We start from the raw sequence: 12497 nt of genomic DNA, 5'->3' as shown, positions 1-12497 counted from the left end.
GCCATCCGGCCCCGCCGCCTCTGTTCAAGCTCCCCTAGCTGAACATCTGCGGTGCGGGTCACTGCTCGCCGCGCCTTCCTCCAAACCCTCCCGTTCCGTGGCTCCCAGAGGGATGCCCTCTTGGACCTTGCCGTTCCCCCATGACCACAGCCCAGCTTCCTCTGCCAGTTCACCCCATAGCCCTCCTCTCCCTGGGCAGCTGTACCCATCCTCAAGGCTTCAGCTACGACCCACAGACTCAGAACGGAACTCAGAACATCTGCTTCTCGGCTCCTGTCTCTCCTAAGCTGACCTCTACTTCCTCTGCCCATCAGAAGCTGCTTCTCAACACCCCAAGGGCCTTCGGAATATCATGGGAACTCTCTCCACCACCGCAAAATGCCCCCGTACCAACACACACACCCTCGTCTGCTTCTGTGTTCCCGACTGTGTGGTTTGGCAGAGTCTCAAATGACAAATGTTGAAATCAGGGAGTTCAGAGGTAATGAACCCGACTCGCATCCATGACGATGTGGGTTCGATCCCTGGCCTCGCTCAGTAGGTCAAGGATCCAGTGTTGCCGTGAGCTGTGGTGTAGGTTGTAGACGCAGTTCGGATCCCGTGTTGCTGTGGCGAAGGCCGGAGGCTCTAGCCCTGATTCGACCCCTAGCCTGGGAATCTCCGTGTGCTGCAGGTGCAGCTTGAAAAAGAAAAAAAAAAAAAAAGAAAGAAAGAAATGTTGAAATCAACATGAGTATATCATGTTCGTTCACTTTTCAGTCCCTTGACTGGTGCTGGCTGTCAGATCTCCGCCAGCCCCCTGGCTGCTGCACGGCTTCCAAAATGATGCACACCGCTGCATCCCGAGGGCTTGGAACCCAGCCTACACAGGAAGCTCACAAAAAATGCTGACCCTGCCACACACCACACTAAAGCTAGGGTTTATGCTTTCATTAAATTTTTATCTATCTATCCTTGGCCATGCCTACAGCATGCAGAAGTTCCTGGTCCAGGGATCGAACCCGTGCCACAGCAGTGACCCCAGCACACAATCTACACTTCAATGTTTAAACATGGACTGCAGCTTAGGTATCAATGAGTTCATATATGTTCCCTTGTTTAGAACTCCAAAAAATATTTACTGACAGATATGGCATTATACTAGATTATCGAGAAATTCGCTCTCCAGCAGACCCAAAACAGTCTATTTCACCTGGCACGCATTAACACTAACCAGCATGGGGCCTAAGTGAGCAGGACTGTAACAAAAACTTGGGTGAAATTGTGTATCTATTTCCCGTATCACATCTGAATTGAAAACTTGGTAATGCAGCTACTTATCTGGCAGCAGGTGGAGTAGCGACCCCCTGTTGTACGCGTCTGGTGGGGAAGGAACTCACGGAGATGAACGCTGGGGGGAGGGAAGATCGCCCCCCTCCACCCGGGGAGCCTAAGAGATCAGCACCCAGAGCTGGGGGGGCGGGGGGGGCCTCCATTCTCTCCAGTCCAAGCAGGTGCCCCCGGCAAAGCTTCCTCCTCCTCCGCCTCTGGAACACACTCATTTATTTGTCCTTACCACCCCTCAAACTCCGTTAACAAAACGAAATACCCCAGACAACTCTTACAAGGACAGTCGGCTTCGCTGTCATTCAAGAGAAATCCATGACTACACCCTGCTGAGCGATTTCTCCCAAGCGCTGAGCACGCAGGCCTGGTGTCCCCGTTTGGGAAGAAACGTCACGAAAGACACACAGAGCCCCAAGTGACCACGGAGGCGCTCTTACAGGCGCGCTCTCTCTCTCAACTGCTTGTCTTTTAGTGGGATGGGGGATAAAAGCAGGGGAGAACGGAAAATTGCCACGAGTAGTCTTCTGTCTGGGTTTCTTCCTCTCCCGACCTCCAAAAGATCACCACGTGCCACCTGAGAAACTCTGAACAAGGGAGGGAAAGGCCACAGCAGCAGGAGGTTAAGAGGAAGCGGGAAGGCAGGAGATTCCCGCCATCAGCAGGGCAGGTGCGGATGCCTCCCCGGAGTGGGCTTAGCAGGGGAGCCAGAGGGCCGCGGGAGGGCTGAGTTTGAATAACAGGTGAGCACAAACACGCAGAGACTACGTTTTGCAGCAGGGGTTATTCAGGGTTACCAAGATCTGGAGGCTGAGGCTCTAAACTTCAAAGACATGTCATTCTGAATCCCAGAACGCTCAAAGTTGAAGGGGCCGCAGAGATCAGTCACACAGTTCTTAATTTTTGTGGGTCACAAACTCATGGGAGACGAGGATGAAGCCGGACACCGCTCCAAGAGAAAAACGAAACCCACCCAGACTCACACACAATTTCAGAGGTTTCAAAGCAACATGGAAGCTCACCCAGAGGTCCCTACCCAAGCCTGGTCCCTCAATTTTCAGATGGAGAACAGAAGCAGAGGGTGAAGGCATGCATCACGTGTCACGGTTCAGGCTGGGAATCCCAGCTGTCACCAGGCCAGTGCTCTGCACCCCGGCTGGCTGCCTGCATCCCAGAGCCACGGCCCAGCGCCTGGAGACGCGCTTCTGGATGCTCCGACGGCACTGCCGCTCACCTCCTCCTTCATGAAGTGGACCTGGGGTCATCGAATTTAAACCCTCACACAGTGGCCTACGGCCGCCCTGGGTCTATCACACTCGCCCTGTGGCTGGCTGTTACGCCGCCCTTGGCTGCCAGGAAGCATCACTCTTGCCCTGGCCCAAGGCCATTCTAAGAAGTAAGCCTGAAGGGTGTGAGCCTTCTTAAACCTTGGCAAACTCGACAAGGTAAGGACGGTCCCTTCCGAAACACAGGTTCTCTTCGGTGTGCCCCGTTCTTTCCAGCTGCCAACCCAGGTCTCCGCCTACCCCCGACTGACGACACTGTCTCCCACTAACTCAGTTCGTCCTGGTTGCTCGCGCATTTACCCTGTCCTTCCCTCCTTACCGCCCGCCCCCCAAGGCTGTCTCCACCTCTCCTAGAGGAGCACCAGCAGTCCCTCGTTTGCAAAAACCAAGTGATTTTTCCTTCGCTTTTCTATTTTCGTTGTAGAGGTTTTAATACTTATTCTTTGTAATTCTGACAACGGCAGGTACCTACAGAAGTCCTATATAAATCCGGCCCTTTAGGCCCTAAATGCATGACTCCGGGGCTTCTTATACCTGATCCATCTTCTCAACATCCTCCTCAATCCCTTTTTCTACTAATGACTCCTTTTCTCAGATCACGCTGGACCCTCCAGGGTATGCATTTGTCTCTTACTAACACACTTTATAGGGTAGAGACTTAATTACCTTACAGCTAACCAGAAAACAGGGACCTTTTCTTTTTAGAAGACTTTCACAATGGTGAGGCAATTTCCCATTCTGTATCAAATCAGTAATAATTCACCAGGGAAACTCCTTTTTAAAAATTGCTATGATCTATTCATCAATCCATCCAGCAAGCCCCTCTCTTGATTACTTTTTTACTGCCTACTAAGTGCTAGACAGTGACCAGTCTTTCTCCCCATAAAGCTTATAGTCTCAGAGTGGAGACAGATTCCACCACCGGTTTCTCACAACTCAGACACTTCAATTACTATACTTAAATTACCTTTCGTTAACCTCATCACAAATATCTACCTCCCATGTAAAGCTTCCCAATGTCTGCATCCTGTCTGGTCAAGGGCTTCCCGGCCCTTCAGGTTCCTAACAACTTTTCTTTAGTTGATATGAGCAAGCTGAAGCCAATAGAAAAGTCATATTTCAGGAGTTCCGGTCATGGCTCAGAGGTTAACAAACCTGACTGGCATCCATGAGGATGCGGGTTCCACCCCTGGCCTTGCTCAGTGGGTTAAGTATCTAGCGTTGCTGTGAGCTGTGGTGTAGGTCACAGATGCGGCTTGGATCTGGTATTGCTGTGGTGAAGGTCGGTGGCTACAGCTCCGATTTCGACCCCTAGCCTGGGACGCTCCATATGCCAAGGGTGCGGCCCTAAAAAGACAAAAAGGCAAAAAAGGAAAATATTTCATGTCACTTGATTTCACACTATTCCTCACCATAGATCTTCTATGTCTACCACCTAAAACAGCTTCTCTCGCCTAAAGAAAAGCCACACCACAACCGCCAAGCTGCTAAGATTAAGAAGCAAACAAATAAGAAAACAGACTTATAGTGCTGAAGGTGTCTAGGAATCACCCAGTCCAATCCTTCATTTTCCAGGTAAGGAAAGTGAGAACCGGTGAGGTAAGCCGGCTTGCCCAGTCACATAGCCAAAGTACCAGTCCTGAAACAGGGATCCATGCCTTTAGTATAAATCCAATCTTATTTCCCTATGTCACTTTACCTCACTGAAATCTAGTCTTTCCATTTTCTCCTATCCTTTCTCCACACTTCATCTGAAACAAAAGCTACCTGTGTAACTGAAGCATAGAGTCATTTAAACAAACACACACACAAGTCTATATTCTTTACCCAACGAGGATGTAAGACTCACAGCATCACAAATTTTCAAGAGAAAGAGCCTTAGTGATCACCTAACCCGGTAACTGCCAAAAGTGAAATTTAAAAATTATAAGCACAGAATTTTCCATCTATACGGCTACATAATACGTACACTCCACACCTCACCTTCTCTCTCCTCTAGAAAAACATGGCTTTATAGAACTATTATTTCATTGGATTCATTATTAGTCGTTACTTTATTCTTCAGTTGTGCAGAGACTATGGGGAAGGGTATTAAGAACCAGAGACCTAATCTAACACTTTGCCAGATGAGAAATCTCCAGCCTAGAGGAAGGTGTTTGCCCAAAGTAAAGCAGAAATAGCCATTTCAAGTCAAAAAAACAAGGTCTCCCGCTTTTCACTCTGTATATTTTACACTGCTGGTAGAAGACTGTAGAACTGCACAGGAAAAAGAACCTGCCTACGTGCCCAGGTGTCCTTGGCCTGCTTGGTGTCTGGAAAGAAAAACAAACATGGTAGACACCGCCGGTAGGTCATCGCCTGGCAACACAGGATGCAGGGAAGCGATGCTTTTCAGGTCTAAGGAAAGATTCCTTGAAAGGGAGTTGATAATCTGATTTCAGAGCTAGGAAGAGCACAGAGGCATCCAACACCTTCATTTTACAGATCTGAGAGCCGAGCCACAGAGAGGGTAACGGACCGGGACAAGGTCAGAGGCGGCGGACGGGGTAAGACTGGAGCTCGGCGCTCCAGATCCCTGGGCCGCCTCTCAAAGACGTATTCACTGCGTCCTGCTCAGAGGCGTCCCCTCAGCGAGCTTACAGGCCTCAATTCGCTGGCTTAAACACTGACCTCACATTAAAAGCCTGGAATTCGTGACGGCCGGAACGGGATGGGGTTGCCCAGACCATCCCCCCGCCCCCCAGTTTGCTGACTAACTCGCGACTTAGGGCTGTGTACGCGGGGTCTCGAACCAGGTTCAGACAAGGTGGCACACCCCACCTTCAGGGCCTACAAGGCCAAGAATCACGGACCCAACCCTGGCTCTTGGGGAGCCCTAGGCCCGAAAGGAACCGGAGGCACAGCCCCGGCGGTCGGGGGCCCCGGAGCCCCATCCAGCCGCCTCCACACGCCGCACGCACCCGGGCTCCGCAGCCCGCCGCCGGCCCTCCCGACCGCCGCCTCACCTACGCCCGCCCTCGGTTTGTTGTAGTGGTGGAGAGGGAGGGAGAAACTCGACAGATTCTTCCCGCGGCCCCCACCGCGGCGCCGCTTCCGCTTCCGCTTCCGTCGTCCCTCGGGCACTTCCGGAGTGTTGGCATCCGGGGCTGGGCAAGCGCCTCGCGTCCACGTTGTGTGTGGAACTCAGAGGGGCAGGCTTGGTAGCCATGTTAAGCGTGGCGGTTGGAAAGAGGCGCCGGGGGGAGGGGGCGTGTCCTCTGATCACGTGACAACGTCCTCGCGTCGGGAGAGTCCTGAGTTTGAAGCGGGAGAGATAGTCGGGGTTCTGCGGTTTGCTCTTCTGAGTCTTAGGAAGAGGCTTTGGGTCTTGGGTTTTCTCGTTTGCAAAATAGCTCGGTTGCGGTAGAGCTTCTTCCAGAATTTGTTCACGTAAAAACAGAGGAAGCGGGGGGCGGGGTAGGCAAACCTGTTAATGTTAAATCAGCCTTTTTGTACTTGAGGGGAATTGTCGCTGCACGTAATTAACGGTATTTTATAGTTTCCAAATGGTTTTCACATCAGTGTCTCGTTAAAAACGCCTTACTACGCTGACGTATGGGCGGGAGTCAACTTGACCTGTTTTTTTAGTTATAAAAATTATCCTCAGAGAGGATGCGGACTGAAAGTTGAAATTGTCGACCTGAAAGTTTGCAATTACGTTTTATTCGCCACACTTGCTGAGGACCTAAACCTGGGATGTAGCGGCTCAGATCTCTCCGAGGGACTGTTCTGAAGAGGTAAGCAAAGAGAGAGATAGGAGATTTTGCGATAAACAAAAAAACCTGGTAATGAACATTGAAAGCTTACTGCTGATTAAAGAAAAAACAGACATATCAAATTAATAAATTTAGCCCTTTTCTAACGATGGGAAGGTGTGAGAATCTGGGCTTTTTGAAACCATTTCTTTAACATGCACCTTAACTATGTAGGGACAGTATCCTGTTCTTCTCCATCCTAAGTCCCCGTAGGGTACACCTTTGGGGTGGCTGCAGGGACTGATGGCTTGATGGCCTCAACACCCCTTGTTAAATGAGATGGTTGGCAACATTCTGGGTCCACAGAGATAACTGCGCAGTGTCATGTCGCTAGACGGAAACCCAGATTTTCGCCCTGCAAATCCTGCATTCCGGGCCCTGCTTACAGTGGACCCTTGAACAAGTCTGGGGTTAGGGCCAGAAAGTTCGAGTATAACTTCCCAGTGGGTCGTCTGTATCACAGTCCTCATCTGTGGGCTCAGCCAACCACAGGGTACTCACTGCGACCTTGAAACTTCAGCGCTAAGCCTTGGGCTTTTAAAGTGACAGATGGACACCACTGGGGTACCTACGTATCAAACCACGGCGGAATTTAGTGGCTTAACACAATAAAAATTTTATTAGGCATCCGTGAGTTAACGTGGCTCAGCTGAGCAGTTCTAGCTTGGGGTGGGGGTTGGGGAGGGCGCTCATGCATTTAAAGTTGGGTCAGCGGAGACTTTTAACTTCAGGCTGAAATGGAAGTTGCATTGTTGGCAGTTGAGGCTGCAAGCCCCCTGGGGCTCAGCTGGAGCTGTCTGTCAGCGGTCAGGTCCGCTCCCTGCCCTGGGTCACCCGCAGCTTTGAATTTCTCACAGCAGGGTGCTGGGTTTCTGATAGGGAGCCCTCAGAAATAGAGCGGAAAACTCCTGAGCTGCTCCAAGCAGTACAAGAGGAAACTCAAGGGCAGGACTTCGCAGGCTCTACCCTTGAGGGTCCTCGAAGTTCCCTGTCACATTTTGTTGGCCAAGGAAGCCACTAAGGACAGATGGAAAAGAAGAATGGTAAGCGTCTCCCTCTCAGTGGAAGGAGGAGCTTGTGCCATCTCCAGTTTACCATACTGCCTTATTTGAGTGTTGGTTTTTAGTTATTTTGGATGAATGTAGATTTTATTAGCACAAGCGTCGGAAAAGAAGCCTACCATGTTTTCTTTTTAATAGTGGTTAAAATACACATCATGTAAAATTTACTGTGTGACGTGCGCAGTGGTATTAGACCACCACCCACCTCCAGAACTTTTTCATCTTCCTGAGTTGAAACTCTCTAGCCCCTAAGAAGTCACCCCCATTTTCCCCGCCGCGCCACCCCAACCCCCGGCAACTCCCATTCTGCTCTGTCTCTGTGCCCCCGTAAGTGGACTCATACAACACGTGTCCTTTTGCGTTCAGCGTTTTCCACTGAGCATCGTGTCTTCGCGGTTCATTCACGCTGTGACAGGTGGCAGATGTGTCTTCCTTTTGAAGGCTGAATGATACTGCATTATAGGGATCTCGTATCTTGTTCCGTCATCAGTGGGCATTTGGGTTGCATTCCACATGTCTATTGTGAATAGACATTTGTGAATAATGCTTTCGAGGACGTGAGCGTGCGGGTACCTTCCAGATCCAGCTCGCCATTCTTCTGGATGTATGCCTAAAAGCGGGATGGCTGGAACATGGTCATGTTGAATTTTGCTGCAGCAGTCGCACCGTCGTACGTGCTCGCCAACAGTGCGCGAGAGTTGCAGTTTCGCCACAGCCTTGCTCACGTTGGTTTTTTTTCTGAAGTCATGTTTGGGATCCACTTTGAAGACTGCCTGGCACACAGCACATACTCCACGGAGGTCAGCTGTTAATATTTGATTGTTGGGAAGCCGCCTTTTCTTGCTGCTGCTCGGCTGTGTCAGAGGTTGCACGGGCTCTCGGCTCTGAAGTTGCGTGTGATGCTTCTGAAGTCGCTTTCAAAGCATCTTAGATTCTCCCAAGGTACATAACTGTGAACGGTATGTACAGGGGAATGAGTTCAGAAGCCAAGCACAGCGGGGTAGATGAGGCAGGAAAAAAAAAAAAAAAAAAAAAGACAAGACTGCTTGTAAACCTGAGCTCTTTAATAAACAGAAGCTCTGAGGAAGCACAAAGGAGGAAGACCCTTTGCTTTTCCGTTTCCTTTTGGACCACACTCAAGAGCAAGGTTATTTCTCAAGAAAGTGGAAAGATTAGAAATGAAGCTTCGGAAGCTCGAAAAGCTTTTCCTTTTTCTTTTTTAACAATTAACTGTATTGTGTTTTCCCTGTCGCTACCTCCAGTGCACGTTTTTGAGCCTGATCCCTAGAGGTGTGAGAGTAGGGGAAAAAAAAAAAGTTTGAAATGCCAAGAGCTACTTCCCATCAGCCAACATTCACTAAAAGACGGTATGGGGCCTGGAAGTCTGTTAGTCGGGGCTGCAGAGGTGACTCGGACACCATCTCTGCTCCTCGGCAACCTGGGGCACCTCCGCTACAAAGGACACGTCAGTGAAATTTGGGAAATCCTGGCTCAGCGAGATGTCAGCCCGGATGACAGTGAGTCCAGGCTCCAGGCAGCTACCCTTGAGATAGTAATTACAGCACCCTCTTCAGCTTCCTTTTCCTTGCCCCGTGAGTTTCTGGATCACTGCTTCTTGGTTGTGTCTCTGTCTCGTCGTCCTGGCTCTAGTCTCTCCCTCACCAATTCTTCCTGTTTTCTTTTGTGCTCTTTTCATCACAGTGTGTCTGCATCCCTCGTTTGATATCTTATCACGTTCAGTCCCCGAGAGCTTCGTTAGGTAAGCATTGCTTTGCCCCATTTTATAGATGATGTCACGCAGGTTCAGAGCGATGACGTATTTTGCCACAGGTCACACAGCTAGCAAATAGAATCGTTGTGAAATCTGAGCTGTCTCACTTAAATACCCGTATTCCTAACTACCAAACTGCACTCTTGTAATTTTTCCTTCAAATGGCAATTCAATTAGTCTTCCGAAAGTATCTCATGGATTTTTGTCCATGGCTCTTTTTTGCTTCCACTTTAAACCTCAAAGCATACATATGCAACGTGTTCATCAGACCTGCAAGGCCCAGCAGGCATTGCTTGCTGCCTGCCTTTCAGTCTCATTTTGCTTGCATGTCCCAGATGCAAACGGGACTCCCTGTTTCCCCTCACATGCGCTAAGGCTCTCCTGCACTTGACGAAATGAGTAAGACGAAAAAGCTTCAGGTCTTTCGCTAGGAGTTTTGTGAAAGGAAAGCTCTCTTCTCCTGACATTGTAGCTCTAGAACTGCCAGGTTCTACCACTGAGGTGGGGGTGGAATGAAATGGGCAAGTCTGGAGAATGAAGACAACATCCAGGAAAGCGTTGGTGGATCCAAAGAATGGAGAGAAAAAAAATTCTGGGAGTTCCCGCTGCTGCGTGACAGGATTGTAGGTGTCTCTGCAGCGTGAGGACGCAGGTTAGATCCCTGGCCTGGTGCAGGGGGCTAAAGGACCCAGCATTGCTGCAGCTGGGACCTGCATTGCACCTGTAGCTAGCATCCGATCCCTGGCCTGGGAATTCCATGTGCCAGAGGGTGGCCAAAAAAGAAAACAGGAATTTCGGGAACGTTTTTTGAGACTCTGGATCCAGCCGTGCCTGAATTCAGACATTCCTCTCCATCGTCAAGTACAGGTGCCGTGGAAATCCTCCCTGCCTCCCCCACCTCGCTCCAAGCCTCGCTCCCTCTTGTGTAAAATTAAGTCCCTGAGCTGGATTTTCTCTGAGGTGATATTTTCCCAAAGACGTTCAAAGCATGGTTTCCCCACTAGAGGGGGCAGCTCACTCACGGCATCAGAAGCAAGCATTCGGAGAGGCAGTGCTGCGAGGCGGGCATTTCTCTTTAGACCCGTTGGGATGGTGCAGGGTCCTAGCAGCAGAGCTCGCATCGCTGATAGGCCCCTGCCTTAGAAGACCTGGGAGAGCCGTCACATTACCAAGTGCAAGATCATAGTCTTTGCGGCACAACAGACCTGTAAATCTGGGCGCGAGGTGTTAGGCCAAGGAGCAGCGACTGTATCTGGAAGGCCAGCAGCCCGAGGAGATAGTGGATTAGTGTTCCAATGAACTGTCTTCCCTGAGATCGAATTAAGGCTTGGATACTCAAACCAGAGGGCGTGCGACGGGTTGAGGCAAACTTCTGGGTGCCGGAGTCCTTTGTGCTTTTCTCTGTCCCCTGGGTCAGGCCTGGATCTTCCTTTACACCTCTGACAAGACAGGTGCTGCTGCTCTCTGTTGCCGGACTTTTTATTTCCATATGAATGAAATAAAAGGTCACACCTTCAAGGTCAAGCTTGGGAAGCAGAGCCCAGAGAATGGGTTACCTTGTATATTTCAGGTTCTTTTCCTCTCTGTTGCAGTCTCATGATGACCAAGGCAAGCAAATGGGATAAGACCAGGCTGCCGGGTGAAGGCTTCATCTCAGGAACAGTGAAGCATCCTCAGCCTTAAAAAGGTAGGCGTTCCCTTGTGGCTCCACAGGTTAAGAACCCAACATAGTGTCTCTGGGGATGCGGGTTTGATCCCTGGCCTCACTCAATGGGTGGAGGACCTGGTGTTGATGTGGCTGTGGTGTAGGCCTTTGCTGCAGCTCCGACTCAGCCCCTAGCCTGGGAGCTTCCATAGGCTGCTGGTGCAGCTGGAAAAAAGAAAAACAGAAAAAAGAACGAAAACGCTAGGGGCGGGAATGGCGCATAGGTTTCTGCTTCCTTGCCAGATCAGACGGGTGCAGCGTGCTGGGATTGCTCTGCTGAGGTTTTGAAGCCACCCCGGCTCCCGGGAGTATGCTGTCATCTACTACCGATCCCTGGTGTGGGCAGGGGGAGGGCAGGAGGGTTGGATGTGACGGAGCCTTTCTGTCTCTGGCTGAGATGTTTCTCAGTGGGAGCACTGGTGGCACTGTGGACGGATGGGTCACTTCTTTGCTGTGCGGGGCTGTCCAGCAGGGCCTTTGTGGCAGGGCCTTCGTCCAGTGGTGCTAGTAGGACCACTCCCGTCCCTGTGACAAGCAAGAGTCACCCCCCCCACATATTTTTATGGCTCTACTTGAAAATCGCTAAGTTTGACCAAGAGTGTCTTGGCATGGATTTAGCTGAGGATTGCCTAGATCTTCTTAAATTCTCCAAGGAAAAAAAAAATGAGAATGAGGATTTTCCTTATAGAACCTGAGAACAGGCTTGCCCGTGGCGATGGGTAGGACCTTAGAGTGGAGTTGGGAATGAAGAGTCCAGTGAAGGGAAGAAGATGCTTGTGAGGACGGGGAGACAGGGGGGACCTGACAGCAGGTGCCTCACACGTGATCCCTGGCTGAGGGGAGGCCACGGGGCGCCTTGGCTGTTGGGGAAGGGGTATCCTGTTCAACATCAGTGTCATGTGGGGTACCCCTCATCCCACCTTAGGGCTCCATTATCTCCAGGTGTGTTCTTGGGTCGGCGTGTTGGCTCTCCACGACAGCCCTCAGAGAGCTGCCCCTACTCTGAACCCACGGAATCATAGCAGCCACCTGAACTTACTTTTGGAGCAAGGTAGCACATGAGCCAAGGAATGCATAAAGAAATTATTTCCCACCCCTTAATTTAAGAGTTCAAGTATCACCTGTTTTCATATTCGTCACACCCCCGTCAAAGCGCCTGCAGAGAAAAATGAGAAGAGAGGGTTGCAACAGCAGACACGACACGGTGGCCACGTTCACGTTTTGCGTTTGTCAAAGACCCAGGAGCACTTTAGTGGAGCAGGTTGGGTTTGTTCTTCTTCTCTACGAGGGACAGTGCACACGGCAGCCATGGTGTCGCTCAGTGACAGGCGGCTAGGATTTGTTCTAAGATTTGGGATTATTAAGTCGAACTGGGAGAATTTTAAGAAAGACTGGCTTTGCCCTGGATCAGATGCCCTCAGGAAGTGGGAGTAGTTCTGGGATTTGGTATCTTAAAAAGTCTTCCTGCGAAGGAGGGAAGGATGGCCACAGGCTAACGTTGTAACTGGAAACGCAGCAGCACCCACTCACCCTCTGAAGATTGGATGATGTTTAGGT

At 50.5% G+C, this 12497-nt stretch overlaps 1 protein-coding gene across 1 annotated transcript in view; it reads right to left on the bottom strand.

Moving 5' to 3' along the window:
• FBXO38 (F-box protein 38) overlaps positions 1-5725 on the bottom strand; it is a 56595-nt gene extending 50870 nt beyond the window's left edge. The window contains exon 1 of the mRNA XM_047778982.1: positions 5615-5725. The gene's annotated coding sequence lies outside the window, so the exon portion shown is untranslated. The remainder of the gene's footprint in view (positions 1-5614) is intronic.
• Positions 5726-12497: the final 6772 nt, after the last annotated feature.

Source organism: Phacochoerus africanus, chromosome 4, assembly GCF_016906955.1.
Source record: "Phacochoerus africanus isolate WHEZ1 chromosome 4, ROS_Pafr_v1, whole genome shotgun sequence".
Lineage (NCBI taxonomy): Eukaryota > Metazoa > Chordata > Mammalia > Artiodactyla > Suidae > Phacochoerus > Phacochoerus africanus.
The sequence above is the reverse complement of the archived record's forward strand: the minus strand, read 5'-3'. Positions and strand labels throughout refer to the sequence as shown.